Source organism: Haemorhous mexicanus, chromosome 1, assembly GCF_027477595.1.
Source record: "Haemorhous mexicanus isolate bHaeMex1 chromosome 1, bHaeMex1.pri, whole genome shotgun sequence".
In the NCBI taxonomy this organism is placed as follows: Eukaryota; Metazoa; Chordata; class Aves; order Passeriformes; family Fringillidae; genus Haemorhous; species Haemorhous mexicanus.
Genome location: NC_082341.1, coordinates 157599650 through 157605414, shown reverse-complemented (window position 1 = coordinate 157605414; position 5765 = coordinate 157599650). Strand labels below are relative to the sequence as shown.

The window sequence follows — 5765 nt, the reverse complement described above, 5'->3', positions numbered from 1 at the left end:
GTTTACACCAATTTTTGGTGGTTTTAAGACCTTCCCGTTGAGTTTTGACCAAATTTTGAAGGTTTCAAACCCAACTTTTGGTGGTTCCAACCAATTTTTGATGGTTTCACGACCTTTCTGTTGAGTTTGGACCAAATTTTGAAGGTTTCAAACCAACTTTTGGTGGTTTTAACCAATTTTTGATGGTTTCAAGACCCTTCTGTTGAGTTTTGACCATTTTTTGATGGTTCCAACCCATTTTTGGTGGTTTCAGGACCTTCCCGTTGGCTTTACACCAATTTTTGGCATTTTCAAGCCAATTTTTGACTCTTTCAAGCCATTTTTGTTGGGTTTAGGACAATTTTGGTGGATTTAGGACCATTTTTGATGGCCCCACCACCGTTCCGTTGGGTTTTGCCCAAATTTTGGTGGTTTCCAACCATTTTTGGTGCTTTCAACCCAATTTTGACGGTTTCAAGACCTCTCTGCAGGGTTTCAACCAAGTTTCGGTGGTTTCCAACTCTTTTTGATGGTTTCACCCCATTTTTTTGTGGTTTCAAAACCTTTTCTTCTATTTTTAACCCTTTTTGGATGGTTTCAAACCAATTTTGGTGGTTTCCAGAACTTTCTTTCGGGTTTACATCAATTTCTGGGCGTTTCCAGCAACTTTTTGGCTCTTCTCACCCATTTTTGATGGTTCCAAGCCAATCCCATTTCCTCGCCACCGACTTTGGTCTCTTCCAACCCATTTTTGTCCCTTCCAACCCATTTTTGCCAATTCCAACCCATTTTTGTCTCTTCCAACCCTTTTTTGATGGTTCCAAGCCAAGTCCATCTGGTCACTTCCAATTTTTCTCTCTTCCACCTCATTTTTGTCTCTTCCAACCCATTTTTAACAATTCCAACCCATTTTTTCTCTCTCCCAACCCATTTTGTTCACTCTCAACCCATTTTTGACAGTTCCAAGCCAATTCCATTTCCTCACCACCAACTTTTGTCACTTTCCCACCAACCTTTGTCTCTCCCAACCCATTTTTACCAATTCCAACCCATTTTTCTCTCTTCCAACCCATTTTTCTCTCCTCCAACCCATTTTACCAATTCCAGCCCATTTTTTGTCTCTTCCTAACCCATTTTTGACGGTTCCAACCCAACTCCATTTGCTCACCACCAGCTTTTGTCACTTTCCCCACCAACCTTTGTCTCTTCCAACCCATTTTTTGTCTCTTCTACCCCATTTTTGTCTCTTCTACCCCATTTTGGTCTCTTCCAACACATCTCTGGTCTCTTCCGAACCCATGTTTTCTCTCCTCCAACCCATTTTACCAAATTCCAACCCATTTTTGTCTCTCCCAACCCATTTTTGTCACTTCCAACCCATTTTTGTAAAAAAAAAAAAAAAAAAAAAAATTCCCCCATCCCCCCCCAACCCCCACCCCACCCACCACCCCCCCCTCCCCCCCACCCTGTAATTTCCAACCCATTTTGGTCTCTTCCAACCCATTTTGGTCTCTTCCAACCCATTTTTACCAATTCCCACCCCTTTTTCTCTCTTCCAACCCATTTTTCTCTCTTCCAACCCATTTTTCTCTCTTCCAACCCATTTTTCTCTCCTCCAACCCATTTTTACCAATTCCAACCCATTTTTGTCTCCTCCAACCCATTTTTCCAATTCCAACCCATCTTTGTCTCTTCCAACCCATTTTTACCAATTCCAACCCCTTTTTCTCTCTTCCAACCCCTTTTTCTCTCTTCCAACCCATTTTTACCAATTCCAAGCCTTTTTGGTCACTTCCAACCCCTTTTTCTCTCTCCCAACCCATTTTTTACCAATTCCAACCCATTTTTACCAATTCCAACCCATTTTTGTCTCTTCCAACCCATTTTGGTCTCTTCCAACCCATTTTTGGTCTCTTCTACCCCATTTTTGTCTCTTCCAACCCGTTTTTCTCTCTTCCAACCCATTTTTCTCTCCTCCAAGCCATTTGTACCAATTCCACCCCATCTTTGTCTCTTCCAACCCATTTTTCTCTCCTCGAACCCTTTTTTGTCTCTTCCAACCCATTTTGGTCTCTCCCAACCCATTTTTTGTCACTTTCAACCCATTTTTACCAATTCCAACCCATTTTGGTCTCTCCCAACCCATTTTTGATGCTTCCAACCCAACTCCATTCCCTCACCACCAACTTTTGTCACTTTCCCACCAACCTTTGTCTCTTCTCACCCATTTTTGATGGTTCCAAGCCAACTCCATCTGGTCCCCACCAACTTTGGTCTCTCCCAACCCATTTTTGTCTCTTCCAACCCATTTTTGATGGTTCCAACCCAACTCCATTTGCTCACCACCAACTTTTGTCACTTTCCCACCAGCCTATGTCTCTTCCAACCCATTTTTGCCTCTTCTACCCCATTTTTGGTCTCCTCCAACCCATTTTTGGTCTCTTCCAACCCGTTTTTGTCTCTTCCAACCCATTTTTACCAATTCCACCCCATCTTTGTCTCTTCCAACCCATTTTTGTCCCTTCCACCCCATTTTTGTCCCTTCCAGCCCATTTTGGTCACTTCCAACCCATTTTTGGTCTCTTCTACACCATTTTTGTCTCCTCCAACCCATTTTTCCAATTCGAACCCATTTTTGTCTCTTCCAAACCATTTTTCTCTCCTCCAACCCATTTTTCCAATTCCAACCCATTTTTGTCCCTCCCAACCCATTTTTGACGGTTCCAACCCAACTCCATTTGCTCACCACCAACTTTTGTCACTTTCCCACCAACCTTTGTCTCTTCCAACCCATCTTTGGTCTCTTCCAACCCATTTTTACCAATTCCAACCATTTTTCGGCTCTTCTACCCCATTTTTGTCTCTCCCAACCCATTTTGGTCACTTCCAACCCGTTTTTGTCTCTTCCAACCCATTTTTACCAATTCCAACCCATTTTTGTCACTTCCAACCCATTTTGGTCTCTTCCAACCCATTTCTGGTCTCTTCTACCCCATTTTTGTCTCTTTCCCACCCATTTTTCTCTCCTCCAACCCATTTTTCCAATTCCAACCCATTTTTGGCTCTTCCAACCTATTTTTGGTCTCTTCCAACCCATTTTTGCCAATTCCACCCCATCTTTGTCCCTTCCACCCCATTTTTGTCCCTTCCAACCCATTTTTGATGGTTCCAAGCCAATTCCATTCACTCACCACCAACTTTTGTCACTTTCCCACCAACCTTTGTCTCTTCCAACCCATTTTTCTCTCTCCCAACCCATTTTTGGTCTATTCTACCCCATTTTTGTCTCTTCCAACCCGTTTTTCTCTCTTCCAACCCATTTTTCTCTCTTCCAACCCATCTTTGTCTCTTCCAACCCATTTTTCCAATTCCAACCCATTTTTACCAATTCCAACCCCTTTTTCGTCTCTTCCAACCCATTCTTGGTCTCTTCCAACCCATCTTTACCAATCCCAACCCATTTTTGTCACTTCCAACCCATTTTTCCAATTCCAACCCATCTTTGTCACTTCCAACCCATTTTTGGTCTCTTCCAACCCATTTTTCTCTCCTCCAAGCCATTTTTACCAATTCCACCCCATCTTTGTCTCTTCCAACCCATTTTTCTCTCCTCGAACCCTTTTTTGTCTCTTCCAACCCATTTTGATCTCTCCCAACCCATTTTTTGTCACTTTCAACCCATTTTTACCAATTCCACCCCATTTTGGTCTCTCCCAACCCATTTTTGATGCTTCCAACCCAACTCCATTTCCTCACCACCAACTTTTGTCACTCTCCCACCAACCTTTGTCTCTTCTCACCCATTTTTGATGGTTCCAAGCCAACTCCATCTGGTCCGCACCAACTTTGGTCTCTCCCAACCCATTTTTGTCTCTTCCAACCCATTTTTGTCCCTTCCACCCCATTTTTGTCCCTTCCACCCCATTTTTGATGGTTCCAACCCAACTCCATTCCCTCACCACCAACTTTTGTCACTTTCCCACCAACCTTTGTCTCTTCTCACCCATTTTTGCCTCTTCTACCCCATTTTTGGTCTCTTCCAACCCATTTCTGGTCTCTTCTACCCCATTTTTGTCTCCTTCCCACCCATTTTTCTCTCCTCCAACCCATTTTTTGGCTCTTCCAACCCATTTTTGGTCTCTTCCAACCCATTTTTGCCAATTCCAATCCATTTTCACCAATTCCACCCCAACTTTGGTCTCTTCCAACCCATTTTGGTCTCTCCCAACCCATTTTGTCACTTCCAACCCATTTTTGATGGTTCCAAGCCAATTCCATTCACTCACCACCAACTTTTGTCACTTTCCCACCAACCTTTGTCTCTTCCAACCCATTTTTGTCACTCTCAACCAATTCTTGATGGCTCCAAGCCAATCCTGTTTCCTCACCACCAATTTTTGTCTCTCCCAACCCATTTTTTGTCTCTCCCAACCCATTTTTGGTCTCTTCTACCCCATTTTTCTCTCTTCCAAGCCATTTTTACCAATTCCAACCCATCTTTGTCACTTCCAACCCAATTTGGTCTCTTCCAACCCATTTTGGTCTCACCCAACCCTTTTTTGGTCACTTCCAACCCATTTTTCTCTCCTCCAACCCATTTTTCCAATTCCAACCCATTTTTGGTCTCTTCCAACCCGTTTTGGTCTCTTCCAACCCATTTTGGTCTCTCCCAACCCATTTTTGTCACTTCCAACCCATCTTTGTCTCTTCCAACCCATTTTTACCAATTCCATTCCATTTTTGTCACTTCCAACCCATTTTGGTCTCTTCCAACCCATTTTTACCAATTCCAACCCATTTTTGTCTCTTCCAACCCATTTTTCTCTCTCCCAACCCATTTTTGGTCTTTTCCAACCCATTTTTGTCTCTCCCAACCCATTTTGGTCTCTTTCAACCCATTTTTGGTCTCTTCTACCCCATTTTTGGTCACTTCCAACCCGTTTTTCTCTCCTCCAACCCATTTTTCCAATTCCAACCCATTTTTGTCTCTTCCAACCCATTTTTCTCTCCTCCAACCCATTTTTCCAATTCCAACCCATTTTTTACCAATTCCAATCCATTTTTTACCAATTCCAACCCATTTTTACCAATTCCAACCCCTTTTTCTCTCTTCCAACCCATTTTTCTCTCTTCCAACCCATTTTTCTCTCTTCCAACCCATTTTTTACCAATTCCAACCCATTTTTTGCCAATTCCAACCCATTTTCGTCTCTTCCAACCCATTTTTTACCAATTCCAACCCATTTTTTACCAATTCCAACCCATTTTTTACCAATTCCAACCCATTTTTCTCTCTTCCAACCCATTTTTTACCAATTCCAACCCATTTTTCTCTCTTCCAACCCCTTTTTCTCTCTTCCAACCCATTTTTCCAATTCCAACCCATTTTTTACCAATTCCAACCCTTTTTTTGTCTCTTCCAACCCATTTTTGTCTCCTCCAACCCCTTTTTCTCTCTTCCAACCCATTTTCACCAGTTCCAACCCATTTTTACCAATTCCAACCCCTTTTTCTCTCTTCCAACCCATTTTTACCAATTCCAACCCATTTTTTACCAATTCCAACCCATTTTGGTCACTTCCAACCCAACCCCACCCCCTCACCACCAACTCCTCCCTCTCCCACCCCCTTCCCCCCCCAATTTTTCCCCCTCTCTTCCGACCCGCTTCCAACCGCTCCGACTCCATCCTTTAATACTCCCAACGCCGCCGACAACGCCGCCGCTAAAACTCCTCCACCTCCTCCCTCCCTCCCTCCCACCCCCCCCGGAAAAAAACCCCCCCCCG

General features: G+C 43.4%; 2 long non-coding RNA genes across 2 annotated transcripts; both read right to left on the bottom strand.

The window, feature by feature from the left end:
• Positions 1-585: 585 nt before the first annotated feature.
• Positions 586-1260, bottom strand: LOC132336482 (uncharacterized). Its single transcript, XR_009488877.1, has 2 exons — positions 1177-1260; positions 586-992 (listed from the first exon to the last, which is right to left on the bottom strand). It is a non-coding gene; the product is annotated as an uncharacterized LOC132336482 (long non-coding RNA).
• Positions 1261-1462: 202 nt separating this feature from the next.
• Positions 1463-5603, bottom strand: LOC132338700 (uncharacterized). The gene is made up of 2 exons (XR_009489506.1): positions 2924-5603; positions 1463-2400 (listed from the first exon to the last, which is right to left on the bottom strand). It is a non-coding gene; the product is annotated as an uncharacterized LOC132338700 (long non-coding RNA).
• Positions 5604-5765: the final 162 nt, after the last annotated feature.